General features: G+C 42.8%; 3 long non-coding RNA genes across 3 annotated transcripts; all 3 read left to right on the top strand.

The window, feature by feature from the left end:
* Positions 1–203: 203 nt before the first annotated feature.
* On the top strand, positions 204–2,474 carry LOC110974802 (uncharacterized). The gene is made up of 5 exons (XR_015425537.1): positions 204–294; positions 521–604; positions 790–1,974; positions 2,096–2,188; positions 2,326–2,474. It is a non-coding gene; the product is annotated as an uncharacterized LOC110974802 (long non-coding RNA).
* Positions 2,475–2,804: 330 nt separating this feature from the next.
* On the top strand, positions 2,805–7,980 carry LOC147798721 (uncharacterized). Its single transcript, XR_015425534.1, has 10 exons — positions 2,805–2,904; positions 3,128–4,217; positions 4,339–4,431; positions 4,569–4,742; positions 5,064–5,163; positions 5,387–6,489; positions 6,610–6,702; positions 6,840–7,013; positions 7,335–7,434; positions 7,658–7,980. It is a non-coding gene; the product is annotated as an uncharacterized LOC147798721 (long non-coding RNA).
* A 50-nt stretch (positions 7,981–8,030) lies between these two features.
* Positions 8,031–11,480, top strand: LOC147798720 (uncharacterized). The gene is made up of 7 exons (XR_015425535.1): positions 8,031–8,725; positions 8,847–8,939; positions 9,077–9,250; positions 9,572–9,671; positions 9,895–10,959; positions 11,081–11,173; positions 11,311–11,480. It is a non-coding gene; the product is annotated as an uncharacterized LOC147798720 (long non-coding RNA).
* Positions 11,481–11,606: the final 126 nt, after the last annotated feature.

The following is an 11,606-nucleotide window of genomic DNA, read 5'->3' as shown; positions in this document are numbered from 1 at the left end:
GCAAGTCAACCCTGTCTACCGTCCTGGTTTCTATCATTAATCACTGTTCACTGGCTTTTATTTCAAGAGAATGCCCTCCGCAACGTTTCTACATTGACCCACCCTCCAGCCCCCTGGCAAATATCTCAGGACAGGGCACCCGCACAGTTTTCTTCAAATGATTGCCAACTTTCTTTGAACTGGTAACCTTTGTCTTTAATCAGTGTCTGAAAGTGAAGGAGTTCTCTACCCTTGCAAGTCGGAGGTCCTGTGCCACTCTACCTGGAGACTCGGGAAAGAAGAGCGTGATTTATGGTACGTGGTCATAGTTTAGCAAAACCTCTCTAAAAAAATGCCATTTCTAAAACAGCAATTTTACAAAGTCATCTCAACCGCTGGCAACATTCCTTTCATTCTGCTAGAGAGAAGTCAAACAAATAGGCTATCCAGCATTTTGGATAAAACCTTTACACATTTCCACTTTTTATAATGTTTCATGAGGTAAAAGTTCCATTGCTTGATTCTTCACTTGTTCTCTCAGCTTCTCCTTGGAAGGTGGCAGAGCCCAAGCAGAGGCCTGATGCAACTCTGCCTGGAGACTAGGGAAGGACAGATCTGACTCATAGTAAGTTTTCAAAATTTAGGGGGAAATATCCAACACTGCCTTTCACCAGACGACATAAAGTCATCTCAAACTGGCAATTACTTTGCCCTCAGGCTCAAAATTATCTTGTGAGAAATAAATCTAATAGGTTACCCTCACGTTTGAACTCGCATTCATTCTACGGTTGGTTTGTGTTTTTTTTTCAGTGCCCAAGGATTCCTTGTTTGATTTTCCTCTTACCTTCTCCTGGGAAGGCAGGACTGCCCAAGTAGAGGCCGGGGGGATTCACGGCTTGCATGTTCATAAGGTGAGGTAACCATTTGTTGTAGGTGTGAACATGCACAAGACCCCCGGATTGCAAGGTCCAACTTTGAGAACTCATGGAAAGGATTTTGTGTGGAACCGGTGCAAGGTGTAACGTCAGACAGCTCAAGTGGAGGCCGGGGGAACAAGATTTGCATGTTCAGTAAGGTGAGGTAACCATTTTGTTACAGCTGTGGACATGCACAAGACCTCCCCCCATCGATAACAAGAGTCGGGTAGGAGTAACCTTTTTGATATCTTTTTAGTGAACCAACCTGGGAAAATGTCTGTAAAGTGTCAGTTTGGAGCTGGTCGAATATATTTTGAGACTAGAAATATTTTCAAGGGAGCTTGCAATCTCCTGTTTCAATTTTTCTGCCAAACATGTTTTCAAAAGGTTTCCAAATTCCACTGAATTGGATCATATTTGCACTTTTTCAGTTCATCTTTTCCAGAGTGGTTCATGTAGGCCTAAGTGTAGTCATGAGGGGTGGTGGTCTCTCCACAGGTCATCGGCTCAAATCGAGCATAGGTCATCGGCTCAAATTGAGCATTCATCATGGTAGGACTTCACAGGATGAAGGGATCATCTATATCCCAAAGTCCTCTCTATGGATGATGGGATCTTCTATATCCCTACATCCCAACTCAAGACCAGCAGGACCATGGGATCAGTTATATCCCTATGTCCATCCAGGGGCTGAAGGTTTCTGCAGGTTCATCCATTAGGGCTTAATGTTTACTTCCAGCAGGGACATTTTTCATTAGTAGTGAAATATTATGTTTCACTAATTTTTTTTATCTTAGTTCAGTGGGATCTGTTCTATCCCTCTGAGAAATGCAGTGACTATGGGATCTCCTCTATCCCGATGTCATTAGGGCTTAGGTGTGGTGCGGTGATACCAATATTGAACTTGAATTGGGGCTCACTCCAATTAGCGAGAGGTGCGGCGTTAGAATTGGAGTTCTGGGGGGCTCCAATGCGAGACGTGCGGCAGAAACCCAGAACAGGTGAAAGAAGTTGGATGTGTCTACCAGGCAGAGAGAGGGGTCTGATGGGATGGAGTGTCCACTACCATTTTTCCATGGTATGTGATTGGGCCTGATTTTTCTATAGTGAAAAAGAAATTTTGCCAGAAATTTGGAGAATCTTTCCAATATTTTGAAAAGATTAAAAACTAAAGCCAGTTTGCATGTTTGCTACCCCAGGGCATTGATGGCTTGGAGCTCACCTCAAGAGGATGGGTTTGACAGGATTTCTAATCACCATCGCAACACTGAGACAGTAACTTACCATCCTAGGTACGTGATGTTTAGTGTTGTTCATTGTACAATTCCTGCTGTTTGATGGTTTGTGGATTTTCTTTTCCTTCTCTCATCAAACCCCAGGCCTATTACATCCCAAATTACGAATTACTCTTGTTCCATTTCTTTACCAGGCAACAGCCATCTCCAAGGATGCCTACCAAGAGGGTGAAGCACAGGCTGGAATGATGAACACATACACTGGCTGACTGATGAGATATCACCATGGCAACAAACACTAAGCAGTGACATCTTGGAGGAGTAATCTCTGCTTGTGAAGGTGGCTGCAGAAACAAGTGTCATTTAAACAATAGAGGGCTTGAAAATAGGCCTACCAAAATATATTTTTGAAGTAAACCTATACTTGAAGTTGTGGCAAGTCAAACCTATTCTTTGAAGGGGGTTTATTAATCAAGATGTGAAGAGAGTGAAATCCCTCCTCCATCCACCTGTCATTCCCACCCGCATCTTAACCCCTAGCTCCGCCCTCTTACCAAACATCTTTGGGGAAGGTGGGGATTGACCAAACTGAAATTTCCTCCCAAAAGTCAGTTTCTGTTTTGCAGATAATTTTCCCCATTCTTAATGTTGGCAATCATTCTCTTTTGACAAGGTCTGACAGTGAGAGAGAGGGTTGTCATTCCTTTACAAGGCACAGGCTGGCTGAGGTCACTCTGCCTTGAGAGGGGGCAGCAAGACAAATGAGACTGGTGGTAAGTTGTCGCAGTTTTAACAAAATACTCTCTAAAATTGCCTTTTACACAAGTGCGTCAATTTGATTGGTGATCTCAATAGCTGTCATCATTGCCCTAAAATTTATCCCGTCGGAGAGAAATCTACTAGGAACCCTGTGTTTGGAATACAATCTGCAGTCATTTTACAGTGGCATATTTTGATTACCTCACAAGTTCATAAGTGCTCAATTATTTGTTACAGGCTTGAACGTGCCCAAGACCCTCGGATTGCAAGATCCATGATCTTTCAAAGCTCACAGTTGGATTTTGTGTGGAACCGATGCAAGGTGTAACGTCAGACAGCTCAAGTGGAGGCCGGGGGAACAAGATTTGCATGTTCAGTAAGGTGAGGTAACCATTTTGTTACAGCTGTGAACATGCCCAAGACCTCCCCCCATCGATAACAAGAGTCGGGTAGGAGTAACCTTTTTGATATCTTTTTAGTGAACCAACCTGGGAAAATGTCTGTAAAGTGTCAGTTTGGAGCTGGTCGAATATATTTTGGGACAAGAAATATTTTCAAGGGAGCACGCAATCTCCTGTTTCAATTTTTCTGCAAAACATGTTTTCAAAAGGTTTCCAAATTCCACTGAATTGAATCATATTTGCACTTTTTCAGTTCATCTTTTCCCAGAGTGGTTCATGTAGGCCTAAGTGTAGTCATGAGGGGTGGTGGTCTCTCCACAGGTCATCGGCTCAAATCGAGCATAGGTCATCGGCTCAAATTGAGCATAGGTCATCGGCTCAAATTGAGCATTCATCATGGTAGGACTTCACAGGACGAAGGGATCATCTATATCCCAAAGTCCTCTCTATGGATGATGGGATCTTCTATATCCCTACATCCCCAACTCAAGACCAGCAGGACCATGGGATCAGTTATATCCCTATGTCCATCCAGAGGCTGAAGGTTTCTGCAGGTTCATCCATTAGGGCTTAATGTTTACTTCCAACAGGGACATTTTTCATTAGTAGTGAAATATTATGTTTCACTAATTTTTTTTATCTTAGTTCAGTGGGATCTGTTCTATCCCTCTGAGAAATGCAGTGACTATGGGATCTCCTCTATCCCGATGTCATTAGGGCTTAGGTGTGGTGCGGTGATACCAATATTGAACTTGAATTGGGGCTCACTCCAATTAGCGAGAGGTGCGGCGATAGAATTGGAGTTCTGGGGGTCTCCAATGCGAGACATGCGGCAGAAACCCAGAACAGGTTAAAGAAGTTGGATGTGTCTACCAGGCAGAGAGAGGGGTCTGATGGGATGGAGTGTCCACTACCAATTTTCCATGGTATGTGATTTGGCCTGATTTTTCTATAGTGAAAAAGAAATTTTGCCCGAAATTTGGAGAATCTTTCCAATATTTTGAAAAGATTAAAAACTAAAGCCAGTTTTCATGTTTGCTACCCCAGGGCATTGATGGCTTGGAGCTCACCTCAAGAGGACGGGTTTGACAGGATTTCTAATCACCATGGCAACACTGAGACAGTAACTTACCATCCTAGGTATGTGATGTTTAGTGTTGTTCATTGTACAATTCCTGCTGTTTGATGGTTTGTGGATTTTCTTTTCCTTCTCTCATCAAACCCCAGGCCTATTACATCCCAAATTATGAATTACTCTTGTTCCATTTCTTTACCAGGCAACAGCCATCTCCAAAGATGCCTGCCAAGAGGGTGAAGCACAGGCTGGAATGATGAACACATACACTGGCTGACTGATGAGATATCACCATGGCAACAAACACTAAGCAATGACATCATCTTGGACGAGTAATCTTTGCCTGTGAAGGTGGCTGCAGAAACTGACCTCTACAGTAAGTGTCATTTAAACAATAGAGGGCTTGAAAATAGGCCTACCAAAATATATTTTTGAAGTAAACATATACTTGAAGTTGTGGCAAGTCAAACCTATTCTTTGAAGGGGGTTTATTAATCAAGATGTGAAGAGAGTGAAATCCCTCCTTCATCCACCTGTCATTCCCACCCGCATCTTAACCCCTAGCTCCGCCCTCTTACCAAACATCTTTGGGGAAAGTAGGGATTGACCAAACTGAAATTTCCTCACAAAAGTCAGTTTCTGTTTTGCAGATAATTTTCCCCATTCTTAATGTTGGCAATCATTCTCTTTTGACAAGGTCTGACAGTGAGAGAGAGGGTTGTCATTCCTTTACAAGGCACAGGCAGGCTGAGGTCACTCTGCCTTGAGAGGGGGCAGCAAGACAAATGAGAGTGGTGGTAAGTTGTCGCAGTTTTAACAAAATACTCTCTAAAATTACCTTTTACACAATTACATCAATTTGATTGGTCATCTCAATAGCTGTCAACATTGCCCTAAAATTTATCCCGTCGGAGAGAAATCTACTAGGAACCCTGTGTTTGGAATACAATCTGCAGTCATTTCACTGTGGCATATTTTGATTATCTAATAAGTTCATAAGTGCTCAATTATTTGTTACAGGCTTGAATATGCTCAAGACCCTCGGATTGCAAGATCCATGATCTTTCAAAGCTCACAGTTGGATTTTGTGTGGAACCGATGCAAGGTGTAACGTCAGACAGCTCAAGTGGAGGCCGGGGGAACAAGATTTGCATGTTCAGTAAGGTGAGGTAACCATTTTGTTACAGCTGTGAACATGCCCAAGACCTCCCCCCATCGATAACAAGAGTCGGGTAGGAGTAACCTTTTTGATATCTTTTTAGTGAACCAACCTGGGAAAATGTCTGTAAAGTGTCAGTTTGGAGCTGGTCGAATATATTTTGGGACAAGAAATATTTTCAAGGGAGCACGCAATTTCCTGTTTCAATTTTTCTGCAAAAGATGTTTTCAAAAGGTTTCCAAATTCCACTGAATTGAATCATATTTGCACTTTTTCAGTTCATCTTTTCCCAGAGTGGTTCATGTAGGCCTAAGTGTAGTCATGAGGGGTGGTGGTCTCTCCACAGGTCATCGGCTCAAATGGAGCATAGGTCATCGGCTCAAATTGAGCATAGGTCATCGGCTCAAATTGAGCATTCATCATGGTAGGACTTCACAGGACAAAGGGATCATCTATATCCCAAAGTCCTCTCTATGGATGATGGGATCTTCTATATCCCTACATCCCAACTCAAGACCAGCAGGACCATGGGATCAGTTATATCCCTATGTCCATCCAGGGGCTGAAGGTTTCTGCAGGTTCATCCATTAGGGCTTAATGTTTACTTCCAGCAGGGACATTTTTCAGTAGTAGTGAAATATTATGTTTCACTAATTTTTTGTTATCTTAGTTCAGTGGGATCTGTTCTATCCCTCTGAGAAATGCAGTGACTATGGGATCTCCTCTATCCCGATGTCATTAGGGCTTAGGTGTGGTGCGGTGATACCAATATTGAACTTGAATTGGGGCTCACTCCAATTAGCGAGAGGTGCGGCGATAGAATTGGAGTTCTGGGGGGCTCCAATGCGAGACGTGCGGCAGAAACCCAGAAAAAAGAAGAAACCCAGGTGAAAGAAGTTAGATTTGTCTACCAGGCCAAGAGATGGAACTGATGGGATGGAGTGTCCACTACCATTTTTCCATGGTATGTGATTGGGCCTGATTTTTCTATAGTGAAAAGAAATTTTGCCAGAAATTTCGAGAATCTTTCCAATATTTTGAAAAGATTAAAAAGTAAACCCAGTTTGCATGTTTGCTACCCCAGGGAATTGATGGCTTGGAGCTCACCTCAAGAGGACGGGTTTGACAGGATTTCTAATCACCATGGCAACACTGAGACAGTAACTTACCATCATAGGTATGTGATGTTTAGTGTTGCTCATTGTACAATTCCTGCTGTTTGATGGTTTGTGGATTTTCTTTTCCTTCTCTCATCAAACCCCAGGCCTATTACATCCCAAATTACGAATTACTATTGTTCCATTTCTTTACCAGGCAACAGCCATCTCCAAGGATGCCTGCCAAGAGGGTGAAGCACAGGCTGGAATGATGAACACATACACTGGCTGACTGATGAGATATCACCATGGCAACAAACACTAAGCAATGACATCATCTTGGACGAGTAATCTCTGCTTGTGAAGGTGGCTGCAGAAACTGACCTCTACAGTAAGTGTCATTTAAACAATAGAGGGCTTGAAAATAGGCCTACCAAAATATATTTTTGAAGTAAACATATACTTGAAGTTGTGGCAAGTCAAACCTATTCTTTGAAGGGGGTTTATTAATCAAGATGTGAAGAGAGTGAAATCCCTCCTCCATCCACCTGTCATTCCCACCCGCATCTTAACCCCTAGCTCCGCCCTCTTACCAAACATCTTTGGGGAAGGTGGGGATTGACCAAACTGAAATTTCCTCACAAAAGTCAGTTTCTGTTTTGCAGATAATTTTCCCCATTCTTAATGTTGGCAATCATTCTCTTTTGACAAGGTCTGACAGTGAGAGAGAGGGTTCTCATTGATTTACAAGGCACAGGCTGGCTGAGGTCACTCTGCCTTGAGAGGGGGCAGCAAGACAAATGAGACTGGTGGTAAGTTGTCGCAGTTTTAACAAAATACTCTCTAAAATTACCTTTTACACAAGTGCGTCAATTTGATTGGTCATCTCAATAGCTGTCATCATTGCCCTAAAATTTATCCCGTCGGAGAGAAATCTACTAGGAACGCTGTGTTTGGAATACAATCTGCAGTCATTTCACTGTGGCATATTTTCATTACCTCATAAGTTCATAAGTGCTCAATTATTTGTTACAGGCTTGAATGTGCTCAAGACCCTCGGATTGCAAGATCCATGATCTTTCAAAGCTCACAGTTGGATTTTGTGTGGAACCGATGCAAGGTGTAACATCAGACAGCTCAAGTGGAGGCCGGGGGAACAAGATTTGCATGTTCAGTAAGGTGAGGTAACCATTTTGTTACAGCTGTGAACATGCCCAAGACCTCCCCCCATCGATAACAAGAGTCGGGTAGGAGTAACCTTTTTGATATCTTTTTAGTGAACCAACCTGGGAAAATGTCTGTAAAGTGTCTGTTTGGAGCTGGTCGGATATTTGTTGGGACAAGAAATATTTTCAAGGGAGCACGCAATCTTCTGTTTCAATTTTTTCTGCAAAACATGTTTTCAAAAGGTTTCCAAATTCTACTGAATTGAATCATATTTGCACTTTTTCAGTTCCTCTTTTCCCAGAGTGGTTCATGTAGGCCTAAGTGTAGTCATGAGGGGTGGTGGTCTCTCCACAGGTCATCGGCTCAAATCGAGCATAGGTCATCGGCTCAAATTGAGCATTCATCATGGTAGGACTTCACAGGACGAAGGGATCATCTATATCCCAAAGTCCTCTCTATGGATGATGGGATCTTCTATATCCCTACATCCCCAACTCAAGACCAGCAGGACCATGGGATCAGTTATATCCCTATGTCCATCCAGAGGCTGAAGGCTTCTGCAGGTTCATCCATTAGGGCTTAATGTTTACTTCCAGCAGGGACATTTTTCATGAGTAGTGAAATATCATGTTTCACTAATTTTTTTTTATCTTAGTTCAGTGGGATCCGTTCTATCCCTCTGAGAAATGCAGTGACTATGGGATCTCCTCTATCCCGATGTCATTAGGGCTTAGGTGTGGTGCGGTGATACCAATATTGAACTTGAATTGGGGCTCACTCCAATTAGCGAGAGGTGCGGCGATAGAATTGGAGTTCTGGGGGGCTCCAATGTGAGACGTGCGGCAGAAACCCAGAAGAGGTGAAAGAAGTTGGATGTGTCTACCAGGCAGAGAGAGGGGTCTGATGGGATGGAGTGTCCACTACCAATTTTCCATGGTATGTGATTGGGCCTGATTTTTCTATGGTGAAAAAGAAATTTTGCCCGAAATTTCAAAAATCTTTCCAATATTTTGAAAAGATTAAAAACTAAACCCAGTTTTCATGTTTGCTACCCCAGGGCATTGTTGGCTTGGAGCTCACCTCAAGAGGACGGGTTTGACAGGATTTCTAATCACCATCGCAACACTGAGACAGTAACTTACCATCCTAGGTATGTGATGTTTAGTGTTGCTCATTGTACAATTCCTGCTGTTTGATGGTTTGTGGATTTTCTTTTCCTTCTCTCATCAAACCCCAGGCCTATTACATCCCAAATTACGAATTACTATTGTTCCATTTCTTTACCAGGCAACAGCCATCTCCAAGGATGCCTGCCAAGAGGGTGAAGCACAGGCTGGAATGATGAACACATACACTGGCTGACTGATGAGATATCACCATGGCAACAAACACTAAGCAATGACATCATCTTGGACGAGTAATCTCTGCCTGTGAAGGTGGCTGCAGAAACTGACCTCTACAGTAAGTGTCATTTAAACAATAGAGGGCTTGAAAATAGGCCTACCAAAATATATTTTTGAAGTAAACCTATACTTGAAGTTGTGGCAAGTCAAACCTATTCTTTGAAGGGGGTTTATTAATCAAGATGTGAAGAGAGTGAAATCCCTCCTCCATCCACCTGTCATTCCCACCCGCATCTTAACCCCTAGCTCCGCCCTCTTACCAAACATCTTTGGGGAAGGTGGGGATTGACCAAACTGAAATTTCCTCACAAAAGTCAGTTTCTGTTTTGCAGATAATTTTCCCCATTCTTAATGTTGGCAATCATTCTCTTTTGACAAGGTCTGACAGTGAGAGAGAGGGTTGTCATTCCTTTACAAGGCACAGGCAGGCTGAGGCCACTCTGCCTTGAGAGGGGGCAGCAAGACAAATGAGACTGGTGGTAAGTTGTCGCAGTTTTAACAAAATACTCTCTAAAATTGCCTTTTACACAAGTGCGTCAATTTGATTGGTCATCTCAATAGCTGTCATCATTGCCCTAAAATTTATCCCGTCGGAGAGAAATCTACTAGGAACCCTGTGTTTGGAATACAATCTGCAGTCATTTCACTGTGGCATATTTTTATTACCCAATAAGTTCATAAGTGCTCAATTATTTGTTACAGGCTTGAATGTGCTCAAGACCCTCGGATTGCAAGATCCATGATCTTTCAAAGCTCACAGTTGGATTTTGTGTGGAACCGATGCAAGGTGTAACGTCAGACAGCTCAAGTGGAGGCCGGGGGAACAAGATTTGCATGTTCAGTAAGGTGAGGTAACCATTTTGTTACAGCTGTGAACATGCCCAAGACCTCCCCCCATCGATAACAAGAGTCGGGTAGGAGTAACCTTTTTGATATCTTTTTAGTGAACCAACCTGGGAAAATGTCTGTAAAGTGTTTGGTTGGAGCTGGTCGGATATTTGTTGGGACAAGAAATATTTTCAAGGGAGCATGCAATCTCCTGTTTCAATTTTTCTGCAAAACATGTCTTCAAAAGGTTTCTAAATTCCACTGAATTGAATCATATTTGCACTTTTTCAGTTCCTCTTTTCCCAGAGTGGTTCATGTAGGCCTAAGTGTAGTCATGAGGGGTGGTGGTCTCTCCACAGGTCATCGGCTCAAATCGAGCATAGGTCATCGGCTCAAATTGAGCATTCATCATGGTAGGACTTCACAGGACGAAGGGATCATCTATATCCCAAAGTCCTCTCTATGGATGATGGGATCTTCTATATCCCTACATCCCAACTCAAGACCAGCAGGACCATGGGATCAGTTATATCCCTATGTCCATCCAGAGGCTGAAGGTTTCTGCAGGTTCATCCATTAGGGCTTAATGTTTACTTCCAGCAGGGACATTTTTCATTAGTAGTGAAATATTATGTTTCACTAATTTTTTTTATCTTAGTTCAGTGGGATCTGTTCTATCCCTCTGAGAATTGCAGTGACTATGGGATCTCCTCTATCCCGATGTCATTAGGGCTTAGGTGTGGTGCGGTGATACCAATATTGAACTTGAATTGGGGCTCACTCCAATTAGCGAGAGGTGCGGCGATAGAATTGGAGTTCTGGGGGGCTCCAATGCGAGACGTGCGGCAGAAACCCAGAACAGGTGAAAGAAGTTGGATGTGTCTACCAGGCAGAGAGAGGGGTCTGATGGGATGGAGTGTCCACTACCAATTTTCCATGGTATGTGATTTGGCCTGATTTTTCTATAGTGAAAAAGAAATTTTGCCCGAAATTTGGAGAATCTTTCCAATATTTTGAAAAGATTAAAAACTAAAGCCATTTTGCATGTTTGCTACCCCAGGGAATTGATGGCTTGGAGCTCACCTCAAGAGGACGGGTTTGACAGGATTGCTAATCACCATGGCAAGACTGAGACAGTAACTTACCATCCTAGGTATGTGATGTTTAGTGTTGCTCATTGTACAATTCCTGCTGTTTGATGGTTTGTGGATTTTCTTTTCCTTCTCTCATCAAACCCCAGGCCTATTACATCCCAAATTACGAATTACTATTGTTCCATTTCTTTACCAGGCAACAGCCATCTCCAAGGATGCCTGCCAAGAGGGTGAAGCACAGGCTGGAATGATGAACACATACACTGGCTGACTGATGAGATATCACCATGGCAACAAACACTAAGCAATGACATCATCTTGGACGAGTAATCTTTGCCTGTGAAGGTGGCTGCAGAAACTGACCTCTACAGTAAGTGTCATTTAAACAATAGAGGGCTTGAAAATAGGCCTACCAAAATATATTTTTGAAGTAAACCTATACTTGAAGTTGTGGCAAGTCAAACCTATTCTTTGAAGGGGGTTTATTAATCA

Source organism: Acanthaster planci, linkage group LG06 (assembly GCF_054643075.1).
Source record: "Acanthaster planci isolate LZ-2023a linkage group LG06, COTS_SCS, whole genome shotgun sequence".
Classification (NCBI taxonomy): domain Eukaryota; kingdom Metazoa; phylum Echinodermata; class Asteroidea; order Valvatida; family Acanthasteridae; genus Acanthaster; species Acanthaster planci.
Note: the sequence above shows the minus strand (reverse complement) of the source record. Positions and strands in the feature narration are given on the sequence as shown.